Source organism: Rattus norvegicus, chromosome 17 (assembly GCF_021556685.1).
Source record: "Rattus norvegicus strain SHRSP/BbbUtx chromosome 17, alternate assembly SHRSP_T2T, whole genome shotgun sequence".
Taxonomy (NCBI): Eukaryota; Metazoa; Chordata; class Mammalia; order Rodentia; family Muridae; genus Rattus; species Rattus norvegicus.
This window is the reverse complement of record NC_141550.1, coordinates 66,825,760-66,837,309: the sequence shown is the minus strand read 5'-3', so window position 1 is coordinate 66,837,309 and position 11,550 is coordinate 66,825,760. Positions and strand designations below refer to the sequence as shown.

At 45.3% G+C, this 11,550-nt stretch overlaps 1 long non-coding RNA gene across 1 annotated transcript; it reads right to left on the bottom strand.

Annotated features, from left to right (window-relative positions):
* Positions 1 to 3,174: 3,174 nt before the first annotated feature.
* On the bottom strand, positions 3,175 to 9,193 carry LOC134482865 (uncharacterized). Its single transcript, XR_015641315.1, has 3 exons — positions 9,043 to 9,193; positions 8,466 to 8,643; positions 3,175 to 3,556 (listed from the first exon to the last, which is right to left on the bottom strand). It is a non-coding gene; the product is annotated as an uncharacterized LOC134482865 (long non-coding RNA).
* Between the last annotated feature and the right edge of the window lie 2,357 nt (positions 9,194 to 11,550).

Genomic DNA, 11,550 nt, shown 5'->3' with positions numbered 1-11,550 from the left:
CTATCTCAAGGTCCCTCTTCTCCCTTATCAGTAGTGTTCTTTGGTTTCAGTAGTTTTCAATGTCTCATGATCTCTCTCTCTCTCTCTCTCTCTCTCTCTCTCTCTCACACACACACACACACACACACACACACACACACACACACACACCACACAGAGAGATCGAGGAGAGGGAGAGGGAGAGAGGGAGAGGGAGAGGGAGAGGGAGAGAGGGAGAGGGAGAGAGGGAGAGGGAGAGGGAGAGGGAGAGAGGGAGAGGGAGAGGGAGAGGGAGAGGGAGAGGGAGAGGGAAAGGGAGAGGGAAAGGGTGTGTGTTTAGTGTCATATTCAGGAAACCACCACCAGCTCCAAGGCCAGTAAATATAAAGGAGCAATAACAGCTCTCACAGCTACTGTCAACTGAAAATAAGACAACGGTCTATGATGTTAAACTCCCTAGCCTGATAGTTAGTTCTGAGGAGAAGACAGAGTTGGCGAGAGTGAACCTGGAGCTCCAAGTGTTGCTGGTGGGCTTGGAAACCCCTAGTGTGTGAATATATTTTAGTTGACTGACATTAATCTCAGAAGAGCTGAAATCATATCTTTTGTGTGATTCACTTAACTATAAGTTTTAAAAATAAGTTAAAGAAGAAATTTAAGTTTTATATCTTTTACCATCATAGGAAATGATCTGAATGTTGAATTCTTACATCTAGTGCTATCTCTCTTACCTAAAAGCCTTGTTCATAGCTGGGCCCATTGTAGTTCCATGTGTGGTGGGAGAATCTTCCCACCCAGACTCTACTCAATCTGTACTAAAGAATCAGAGCTTTCCACCATGCTCCGCAGTCTTACACTGCACTCACCACACAGCCACCGTCTCCGTCACTCACCGAACTGTTATACCCATCTGTCCTTCCCCCTTTCCACCCAGTCCTGTCATTATTGGGATCATGTGGTATGCAGCATCTTTAGATTGCCCCCCCCAGCAATGTATATTCACTCCCATCCTCCCTCCCTCCCTTTCTTCCTCCCTTCCTTCTTTTCCTCCCTTTCTTCCTACCCTCCCTCTTCCATCCATCCATCCATCCATCCATCCATCCATCCATCTCTCCTTTCTTCCCCCTCCCTATTTCCTTCTTATGTCCTGGGGATTGAACCCAGGGCTTTGTGCATGCAGACATATTCAGCCACCCACACCACTAGCCCCTCTTCACCGTGTTTGCATGGCTCAGAGCTCATACCCCTGTTATCTCATGGGTGTACCTTAGCTAGGCTACTTACTTACCCCTGAAGGTCATGGGGCCCTTGTGAAGGTCCCATTCTGAGTTGGCCGTCTGCAGTTTGAATGCTGTTTCCTGTTTCTTTGCTTGGAACTCCTATTAGCTATCACATACCCAGGTATATAATTGTTGGCTCTTCTATAAGACTACATTTAGCTCTCTGTCTTCCAAAGTGACCACACCCTAGCACATTCCCCCAGCAATGGATAAACAGCCCTGTTGTAATTCTATTTCTGCCCCTGGATTTTAATACCACCTGTTTTAATTTGCCTTTCTTTCTTGCCAGGATGACTTTTGGGTGTCGTGTGTGTGTGTGTGTGTGTGTGTGTGTGTGTGTGTGTGTGTGTGAAGTGTCCATTGCAGTGGCCCTCAACTTTCCTGATTGCCGTGACCCTTTAATAAATACCGTTCCTTGGGTGGCGGTGACCCTCCCTAAAATTTTTTCATTGCTGCTTCATAACTGTAATTTTGCTACTGTTAAAAGTTATCATGCAAATACTTGTGTTCTCTGATGCTGTTAGGCAAACCCTGTGAAAGAGTCATTTGGCCCCCAAGGGGTTTTGACCCACAGGTTGATGTATCCAGACCTTTACTAACTGTTTTCTTGCTGATTGAACCCAGGCCCCTAGGTTTCCCAAGAACCTTCTTATCACTCAGCCGTACCCCTAACCACACTTTGTAGTCCTGGCTTTCTGGGAACTTGTGATACCCCTGTCCCATGTTCTGGAGTGCTGAGCTCACACGCCTGGGCCACGAGCTCGCTCATCCCTCATTCATCTTTAAATCCCTTTTCTGTCTTCCTTTTGTTGAGTTTTGGAGTTTATCTATGTATTTTACATACCTTATTTAAAAACGCACTTTTCAAATATTTTCTCCTACTCTGGCTCATTAGTTCGCTCTCTCAACAGCATCATTTACAGAAGAGAGACGCTTGACATTTAATTTAATTACTTTTGAGCTCAGACTTCCTGTGTTGCTGAAGATGGTCTAGTACTGACTGTCCTGACTCTGCCTCTCCTGTGCTATCCCAGGAGGCTTGAGGAGGTGCTGGGGACCAAACTCAGGGCTTTGTGTATGATGGGCCAGCACTCTGCCGGCTGAGTCATATCTCTAGGCCAACCTTCTACATTTTAACAAAGTCTACATTGATTTATTTTTAAGGCACGACTTTTAGTGTCACGTTAAAAAGTACTGCAAACCCAAGGCCACGTAGATGTTTTTGTTTTGTATTTTATTTCTAATGTTTGCACGTCTGCTGGTTATTATTATTATTTTTTTTTGGTTCTTTTTTTCGGAGCTGAGGACCGAACCCAGGGCCTTGTGCTTCCTAGGCAAGCGCTCTACCACTGAGCTAAATCCCCAGCCCCTCTGCTGGTTATTTTAAGTAAAGCTTTAGAAAAGCTACCAAGCTCCTGCCCATGTTTATTCCTTTACACTCTCCAATTTCATTACTCCTGTTTGCGGAGCAGACATTTCTGTTATTTTTTATTGAGTTACCATTGTCCCCTTGGCTAAACCAATTGTCAGTAGTTACACTGGTCTATTTTAGGCTCTGTTCTCTTCTCTTCTTCCATTTATTCATTCCCTTATCAACGGCAAACACACTTCGTTATGGAAGCCTTCGATGGTGGATCTGGGCCTCTGTGCCTGTCTGACATTTCTCTCCAGTTTTACATATCTGTTGCAGGGTTAGAAACTGTTGCTATTTTCTCCGAGGATTTAGTCTTCTGATTGTATAGACAGAAAGAATGGATATTGTGATCCAACCTCTCTGCTAATGACCAAAGAATTTCTTCACATTGATCTATAAACTCCTGGCTTATTTACACTTCATTTCAAGGTTTTGTGAAAATGTACCTGTATATATTTTGTAGGACTTTTATTTAAGGATTTCCATTTGAGGGCACGCTATCGGAGATAGTATTTTATTTTTGAATTCTAATTATTCCTGCATTGCTAGACTGTAGGAAACAGTTTATTTTTTTTTTTAATCTATTGCTCAACTTCTTAACTTTTTAAAATTACCTCCATCGACATGGGGACAGGAGGTTCTATTTAGGTCGTTTCTCTGACAAAATGGTACAGCCCCAACGCAGAATTTCAGTGACGGCCCAGCGCTGCCAGGAGGGGGAGCACAGTGTCCATAAACCCAGAGGTCCAGGCGCAGCAATAGTTGCTTGGCAACGCAGGTGCGCAGGTGCGAGTCTATCTCTGCTCCTCCCTGCCACTTCTTAGTGAGAAGTCTCCTGAAAGACCCCAGAGAGATGTCACCGATGCTTCAGGACACTTGGAGGCTGCAGGAAGAGAGATAAGATACGATTGAGGGAGGAAAAACCTTTCAATTCCTAGTTCAGGGACTGGGACCTGCACCTGTTTTCATCTACAATGTTTCAGCAAGACTGATTTCATTGAGACTTTAAGAGTTAGTCATCATAGCAAGTTAATGTTTATTTATATGTTTATTTATTTACTTTCCGATTCAATTTTCTTTCTGGAGAGAAAGCCCAACACAGAGAGAGGTGGCGTTCTAAAATGTGGCAGCAGGATGGGCCCCGAAGTTGAGGAAGCGCCACTTACAGTATCCCACTGGAGTGCAAGAGTCAACGTGTGGCCTGTGTGTCTGCTTTTTTTTTTTTTTTTAAATTGTGTATTCATGACTCATTTTCTTACAGTGTAAAAGCAGGTAAAATCATATCGAAAAATTGAAAAAGATGGCAGGGTACAAACTGGCAACATAGTCCAGGTTTAAGTACATTACTTACACCACTTTTTGAAGTCTTTGTCGTTGACAAATTCAAGGTTTAATGGGCGGTCTACTTTGTAATGGTGTGTCAGAAGATCTGTTCCACCAACTGGCACTGCGCACTGTGTGGATTTTATTTTGTCAAGCTTTGGCATATGCCATAGGGTGACAAGAGTGGGGTCTTTCATTCTTTCTAGGATTTGCACATTTTAGGCAAAAACTAGATTTTGTTAAAGGTAATTTCACAGCCTGCTTTGAGTCCCCATGTTCCCTAGTCCCTGTGTGCATGCAGAGGTCAGAAGAAGACACTGTCCTGCTCCCTTGAGCCTCTCTCTCTGAGCCTGCAGCCAGCATTCCAGTGATCTGTGTGTCTTGGTGTTTCCTCCCTACAGCAGGAACATGAGGGGCCACGCCCTGCTTTAAAAATCAGTCCTGGGAACTGGACTAAACTCACAGACTGGGCCATTCTAGATGCTCAACCGTAGAAAGCAATATACAGATAAGTAGTATATCACACTGATGTCAGATGCCTACGGTCTGTGTGCTGGTCTGATGGCTCTGACATCCACCTACTACATAAAGATTTATTTTATTTTATGCATAGGACTGTTTTCCTGCCTGTGAGTAAATGCACCATGTGTACACAGAGGGGAGGGGAGGCACAGGACTCTGTGGTTTGTTAGCCCCTCCACCCCCTTTGTTTTTGTTGTGAAACAAACCTTCGGGTGTTAGTTCAGGGTAGCCTAAAAACTCACTATGTAGTTCAACTTGGCCTCGAAGCCCTGCTTTTTAACAATCCAGTATTTAAAAACACACACCTGTTAGTGTATTTTTCTTTCTGCTGGAGAAAATTCTGCTGATACGTGTGATTGTTAACTTTCATTGTCAGTTTGATTGGATTTCAAATCGCCGCGTGTTGCTACCCCCCCCCCCCAGAGGTAAACAATGTTTTCAGTTATTCCTAAGGTTTTGATGACAAAAGGAGGCACACATTCCTCTGACATTCACTCTGGGGAACCACTGAGTTTATTGCATTTACAGACTAATAGGTGAGGGGTTACAGGCAGGACGTGGGTAGTCTTAAAGCAGCCATACTAGAAGGTTTGCACTCCACTGGATTGATGACTCTCCCAGGTCCTCATAGATGGAGCCCCCTCTCTCGTTCTTCCCAGACTATGTTTCTAGCCCCTCCCTGAGGCTACATGCAATTAGGGCAGAATCCCATGCAACTGGTTGGGAGAAATGACTGGATACTCTCATGACCTTCCCTACCCATCCCGTGAGGGGAGATCAACAGCCAATAAGCTCATACGATGCTCTAAGCAGGCACAGCTGAACTCAGGAAGATGGCGGCAGTTTGCCTCAGAGGATAGCCCTGTACAACCGCATTAAGTGCGACACTGAGGGTGTTTCCTGAAGCATTTCACAGAAGAGAAGAGGCTCGCCCTGGCTATGGCAGGTATCATGGATGGGCTGGGGTTCCTCACTCACTAAGTAAAACAAGCAAGTGGGCAGAGCATCAGGGCCACACGCCTCTGCTTTCTGACTGTGGATGTAGAACGCCTCAAGCTCCTGCTGCCACGCCTCCTCTTCACCGTATCCTGGGACGGACGAGAACCCCTCCTCTTTGAAATTGCTTCTCGGCAGGTCACAACAGTGAGAAATGGAATTAACATGAACAACCAACTTAGGTCCTTTACTCATTTTTTTTTTTTTTTTGGCTTGGACATTTAAGAAACTAGCGACCAACCTAAAATCATGAAGGTTTTCCCTTTTCTCTTTGTTAAGTTTTAGTTCTGCTGAGGCCCGCCCCACCCCCAGCCCGGCGTAGCTGCAGCCATTTTGCTCTGTGTCTGCCAGTTATTTCATACTGTGGCTGTGATATGCCTGCCAGCCACTGACACAGAAAAATAACTTAACTCAGAGCAGGGTCACGCTGACCACATGTTCCGTGTGTTCTGAGCTTTAGTAATCTTAAGAAATTCGACAACAGTAAGCTCCACCTAGGACCACTCAGAATAAAGGTAAGTTAGAACTGTTTGGTCTAGCTGGCCAAAATAGCCAGAGCCGACCACCGGGCAGCACTTGAGGTATCTGCACATGACGTCATTGTGGTTTTTTTTCTCGTTATAAGCCAATCTTAAGAAATGTTCGGGGTCATAACCTCATCCCCTAAATTCTGAGCTACAGCACTGATTGATCAGTCTTAGGGCGTGTGTTCTATAAACCCTTCCTGTCTGCTCGAGATTGCTGTTCCTGTGGTTTGTGGGTGACTCTTGAACCCCAACAAGTTCTAGCTCTTTAGATTTGAATGCACTTTTTATCCATTTCTCAATTATCTTTTGTGGGATGTGTGTGCATTTGTGTGTGTATGGGGGGCGTGATGGGAGGGCAGGCAGCCTTGGCTATCAGTGTTCCGATGCCTTCTGTCTTTTTGATTGAGACAGAGTATCACTGGCCTGCAACTTTGCCTCTAGAGATCCCTCTAGAGATGCTCCTGTCTCTGCCTCCAGTCTCCTCAAAGCCCAGGTCATCTTGCCCTGCTTTTTGCACGGATCCTGGAGAGGGCGCTCAGGTCCTCATGCTTACGAGGCTGGTGCCGTACTGTTGAGCCTTCTCCTCAGCCTTCAGTTAGTATCTGTATTTTTTGCCTTGTAAAGTCTACCTAGTTTGCTTCTCTGTTGCTGTGATTAAAAAAAAAAAAAATCTGACTGAAACCAGCATGGCAGAGGCAAAGATTTATTTTATCCTTTTTTTTCTTATTTAGTTTTTATTCATAATTGTAAACTGAGCTCTGCAATCCAGCTAGACTTGAAAGGGAATGAGGAAATTATGAAACCCAAAGAAATTCAGTGGGAGCAGAGATTACAGGGTACTGTGAGCAGATGGGGTGGGGGCGCTCTTCGGAGCTGAAGGGGGAATGGTCGGGTGGGTAAGTCAAAAGAATTAGAGTTGTTTACAGTTAGAAATGGTGATCTTGCGTGTTGAAACAAATACTGGAGACGGAACGAGCTTTCCTCAGACCTCTCCCTCCTTCCGTGTATTGCCCCCCACCCCCTGTCTCCCCCAGACTCTGCACCCCCACCAACTGTTGCAGCTTTTGGTTTCTTTAACCAAGTCCTTTGTTCTGTCTTCTGGATATACTCTGCCTTTACTCAAATCAACCTTCCAATAGCAGTTCCTGAGACTCTAAATAAAGGTATTTTGTAGTTACGGTCTCCACATTGACCACTGGCAATACTTTAAGGTGTCGAAGAAGGCTAACTTCACAAACTGTTGAAGCGAAGACACACCATTGCAGTAAGTTGTCACATAGTGCCCTCTGGTGCTCTTAAGAGAGAACTGCATGCATGCTCCGTGGTTCAGCCCTTCAAACGAATATATCGTTAGATTAAACCATAATTATTGGACTCATTGTTTTGGGAGTGGAGGTTGCCGTGTTGATGAAGTCCATGTACAGGACGTAAGATTAATATAGAAGTTGGATCTTAGAATTTGTATGTCTATAAGAATAATCTATTGGCTCCGGATGGAAAACTCTCAAGTCTCCAAGAATTCTGATGATGGGGGTCATGGATGCCAGCACACCACACAGGAATTTAAATTAAGTCCAACTGTTTCCCAGTCCCCATTCTCTGGCTTGGCTGCAGAAGGGCCCCAGTATAAATGTAAATTCCAGTTGTTATTTACAGTGTCTACGCCTCTCTATTAAGTCGTGTCAATACATTTTCGAATTTAAATGAAGAGGGAAGATTTCTTTCTTGAGTGGAAAACAGAATGCGGTGACCCACAAGGGCTAGCGAATTGTTTCTACTCAATCAAATGACCAAGAAAGTCAATCCCTTCCCTTGCAATCACTCTTGATTTCCTTTTGTGTTTGAAAGCGGCTCATGTTTAGAATGGCATTCAGATTCTCTTCCCAGATTCCATGCTCCTCTGGTATGTGAATTCCAGTGTAACTGTAGCTGTCACACAGAGATGACAGTGCTAATGCCACCTTGGAAGGTAGTGAGTTTGGGATATAGCTTGGTGGTAGAGAGCTTGCCTAATATGTTCAAGGCCTCGGTGTGGTCTTTAGCAGTGTGCACATATACACCCCCCCACCACACACACACACACACACACACACACACACACACACACACACACACACAGAGAGAGAGAGAGAGAGAGAGAGAGAGAGAGAGACTAACACACACACCAAATTAAAATAACCCAGACATTGCTGGAGAGATGGCTCAGTGGTAAGAACACTGACTGCTCTTCCAGAGGTCCTGAGTTCAAATCCCAGCAACCGCATGGTGGCTCACAACCATCTGTAATAGGATCTGATGCCCACTGAAGACAGCTACAGTGTACTTATAATCAATCGATCAATCAATCAATCAATTAAAAAAAAACCCAGACAGAAGAAGTGGCATTGTCATGAGACTCACGTATCCTCCAAGAGAGACACATACCTTGACAGACAAAAATCCACTCAGAACAGTCAGCTTCCTCTCCTTCCCAGACACATTTCCTGTTGTGGAAGCCGGCTGCATCCCAGATGCTGGGCTGTGAGTGGATGTGTCCTTTTGGACCAAAACATTCTGATGTGTTTGCGCTGTCCCATGCTGTCCTCGCCTCTGCTGGCTGCAGCTGGAGCAAATGGAATAACTTTTCTCTCTGCATTGTACTGTGGAGGAAAGCTCACCTGTCCATCAAAGATAGAGGCTTCAACAGTCAGTGAACAAGCAACACAGCTCTGGATTACCAGTCCTCCACCCAGCACACACGCTTGTGTTCTGTGGTTTGGGCAGCTAGTGTTAGTGTGGTCAGCACAGATATTGGGTGTCTGTGGCTGCTGACATCAGTGCTTTACTTAAACTTGATTTTTTTTTTCTGGGTCAACCATTGTTAACTTTTCCTGGGGAGATGAACAAACATCTACTTACCCACATAGGCAACCAGGGAAAGACCAAAGAAACAATACCCAAGTATACCTTGGTGTACCAGTGAATTTAACTGGTGTTGCCTACAAGATTGCAGGCAACTTACAGATACAAGTAGCTGGGAGTTCAAGCTGGCCGCCAACAAGTTGTGCCTGGAGGCTGGGTTCCACATTATTCTTTGAACTAGTTGTGGTTCAGGTAACTAGTTGTGTGAGTTAACTTTCTGTAGCTGTGTCCAAAGCCACGGAGGGAACCACCTAAGTGACAAAAGATTAGATTTAGCCCACCATTTCACAGGATTCAGTCCGGTTGTTTTAGCAGAATGTCATGGTGGCTCTAGAATGCAGTGGCACTGACTCTTTATCTCATGGGGGGAGGGTATGAAGGAGGAGGAAGAGCAGGAGTTGGAACAGGATGGGGAAAGGGAGGAGGAGGAGAGGATGAGGAAGAGAAGGAGGATGAGGAAGAGGAGGAGGAGGAAGAGGAGGAGGAGGAGGAAGAGAGGCAGGGAAGGAGGAGAGAGAAAATCCAGGGACGAGGTACCACCATCATAAAAACATATATACCAAGTGATCTACTTCCCAGTTAGGACCCGCCTTCTAAAATTTCTAAACTCCCCCACCTGGGACCAAGTGGTCAACGCACCGGGAGACATTTCACATTTAAGCCACAAAACTGGTGTCCCCCAGTCTCCACCTTGCACTTCCATAGGGAATCCTGCATTCTGCTGGGTGACCCTGGCTCCTGCATAGCATGTTAGCAGATGCCTCGATCGTCCAGCTAAAGGGACCCGTTTAAAGAAGTGACACTTCCTTCAGTGTGTCGCTTTCTTCTTCTACTCCTTGAGTGTGTACTTGTTCAGATAGGAATTGTCTCCAGCCTCCTAAAGGCTCATGTGTTGAAGGCTTGGCCCCAGCTTATGGATTCATTACGGAGAGGTGGTTAGACCAAGAGGGCTCTTAGCTAACCAGTGGGTTCATCTACTGGTGGGGTCATTAACTGGTGGTGTATTTGGGAGGTGTGGTGATGCGTGTTAATTGTCAAGTTGACAGAATCTAGAATCACTCGGGAGGGGGGAGGTCTTTGTGCGTAGCTGTCCATATCTTGGTCGTATCAATCAGGGCAGGTAGACATCCACTATGGGTGGCACCATTCTTTGGCTAGGGTCCTACTCTGTGTACGTGAAGAAGTGAACCGAGCAACATCATGTGTCCATTGCTATTTGTTCCCGGTTGGGGATGGAACAGATCCAGCTGCTTCGAACTCCGGCAGACTTGACTTCCCTGACATGGAGGTCTAGACCTTGAACTGTGAGTCAGAGGAAACAATTTCTCACGAAAATGGAGCATTTTGTTGTACCAATTGGCCAAGAAAACCAAGACGGGAGGTGACGAAAAGTTTTGGGGGGGCCATTTGGAGAAAGTAAGTCATTGGGTAGTGTGGTTTGAGTGATACTGGCCCCCAGAGGCTCATACGTTTGAATACTTGGTCTTGAGTTGGTGGAACTGTTTGCGAAGGATTAGGAGGTGTGGCCTTGGAGGAGGTGTGTTACTGGGGCAGGCTTTGAGGTTTCGAAAGCCCACACCATTCCCAGTTAGTCCTTCCTCCCTCTCCCTCTCCCTCTCCCTCTCCCTCTCCCTCTCCCTCTCCCTCTCCCTCTCCCTCTCCCTCTCCTTCTCCCTCTCCCTCTCCCTCTCCCTCTCTGTCCCCCCCCTCTTCCCTTTCTCCCTCCCCTCCCCTCTGCCTCATGCTTGTGGACCATAATGTAACATCTCATCTACTGTTCCAGCATCATGCCGTCTGCCTGCTGTCACGATCTCTGCCATGATGGCCACGGACTCACTCTATGTACCGTAAGCCCTACATTACATCCTTTTTATTATATGTTTTCTGAATCGTGGTGTTGGTCACAGCAATAGAAAAATAATCAAGATGGTGGTGTGCTCTCGGGGACAGGGCGCTTTCTCCGTCCATCACTGCCTCCCGTCTGAGGTGAGTTACTCTGCTCCAGTTTATGGATCTAGCACGATAGTATGCATTGCTACACATGGACCCAGAAGCAATGGAGATGTTGACCATGGACAGGAACTTCTGAAAGCCATGAGCTAAACAAATCCTTCATTTATTACACCGTTTTTTCTCAGCGATGGGAATCTGACCAACAGTGCTGGCCTCCGCCCTGAACAAGATGAGGAAACCTAGGGGTGCTTCAGTCTTAAGTGATTCATGCAGTGGAATTTTCAAGGGTTATCTATTCTCAGATTATTGTATGGAAGGTATTATTATTATTATTATTATTATTATTATTATTATTTTATTGGATAGAAATCATTATCTGGGATCTGGGTTATATACAACCACAGAGTATTTTAATACAAATATTTGGTCTTGAAGGTTATTATATTTACCAGGCTCAAAGACTTAGCCGTAGTAAGAGGGGTAACTTACATGTGTTTAAACTTTTCTGCTAAAAATTATGAACTATATTTTAAAGATGCAAGTTATCATTTTACTGATTACTCCTAGAAATGCTGCCCCCTAGTGCTGACACAGTGCATGTGAATGCTGGAAGACAGTGTTTTTCTTTTCTTTTTCACATTTATTTATTTATTTA